Raw genomic sequence first — 1,726 nt, forward strand, 5'->3', positions numbered from 1 at the left:
CAGGGTTAGTTTGTTGTCCCTGCAAATGTATTTTCCATGGAAAGCAAAGTCAGGGCTTTAGTCCCCATCACACACTGTACTGTTCAGCCACAGACAGGACAGGAGGCCTTCTTTCCCACACCAGATTGTGGACCCATATATTGTGTGAATCATTCATTGTGCTCATCTATGGACAGTTAAGAGACTTGTTCTGACACAACAGAACAGACGGAGATGACACAATTGAACAGACGGAGAAAGAGGCAGCAACAGATCGCGTAAGAGAGAATTGGGGATGGACAGACCCTGAAAGAGCTGTGATGATGATACAGTAAGTACTGTAAGAGAAGTATAGAGAGAAAGAGAAAGGGACACACACACACCCACACCCACACACAGAGTGAGAGAGAGATCAGTAAAGACTACAACAGACTGCAAGGAGCGCAGGGCTGGCTGCTGCTGCCTGTTTCTGCCTCTTAATCCTCAAATCTCCTGTAATCGGGATGAGAGAGTTACAGAGCATGCTGCCTGACTTAGGAAACAAGCGTCTATGTTGGGACCTGGGAGGATTGCGGGACGATCTGGCAACCTAAGTGGCCAGGAGGAGAGAATGGAGGGAGGGGGCAAGCAAGAGTGGGGATCAGCTTGGGGAACGTGGCCAGTTTCTACTACGAGCACCGCAGGAGAGGAAGAGGATGACCTACCATCACACAATGAATGATACTTTAACCTCTGGGATTTCAATTTAAAAGAAAGAAAGAAAAAGAGGAAGAGGAACAACAGAGAGAAGAGGACAAACTCCTGACTGCACTCTACTTTTCCAGGGTGAGAACACTGGTGTCATGGGTGGTGTTTAATTCTAATAACACATTACAGTCTTTACTTAGATTTCATTCAGTGTTCTTGCTGGTGGCACCTCTTGTTGCATACTATTCTGTTTATAAATCTGTATCTTGGGCCATGCACACCTCAGAGATACACCACAGGCACAAAGTCAGAGATTGCTCTTGATACTTCAGAGTTCAGAGAGGAAGTTGCCGCGAGCTCAGATTAGCTGTCTGATGTTGCTCAGTGGGAGTGTACGGAACAATGGCAGACTTTTAAAGCGAAGGAGTCTCGCTTGTTTGTGCAACAGGAGGAGGGGGATCAGCAGTTTGTGTGATAGCAATCTACATTCTTCTGAAAGGAACAATAACGCTGGAATGAAAACACTGACAGGATTAAAGGGGTATAGCATTTAAAACACAAGAGTTGAAATTACTCTAGGTAGATATGTTAAGTATTGCAGGTGTGCAATTAATAAGCCAATTCTACAAGGTGTTTTTTTTGTTAAAGCTGTAACTTTCCTCTTCTACTCTGGATTTTTCTTTTAACTTGGTTCCCTGAGGTTTTTTTAAACCATTGAGCTAATAGAGCCTGCCTGCTTGCTCAGTTGACACATTGAATCTGGACCTGCAGGTCAGAAGTCGTGTCAGATCTTGTGTCTAGTTGAGACATGACCTTTGACACAATCTAAATCTCTCAATAGAAGAGCAGACCACCTCAATGTATAATATTATATTGTATAATACTCTACCATACAGATTGGGCAAAATTAACATTCTATTCATTTAAGAAAAGTTACACAGAGTCGCTTTAAGCCAGGAGTGGTGGTTAAGGGGTAGGCTGTAGTGAAATACAGGCCATGGCAGTTTGAGACCTGAAGGCCTCAAGCCCTCATGGGACAGTTCTATTTATGTTGCTCTGC

This window comes from Nannobrachium achirus (assembly GCF_963921795.1).
Source record: "Nannobrachium achirus genome assembly, chromosome: 9".
NCBI lineage: Eukaryota > Metazoa > Chordata > Actinopteri > Myctophiformes > Myctophidae > Nannobrachium > Nannobrachium achirus.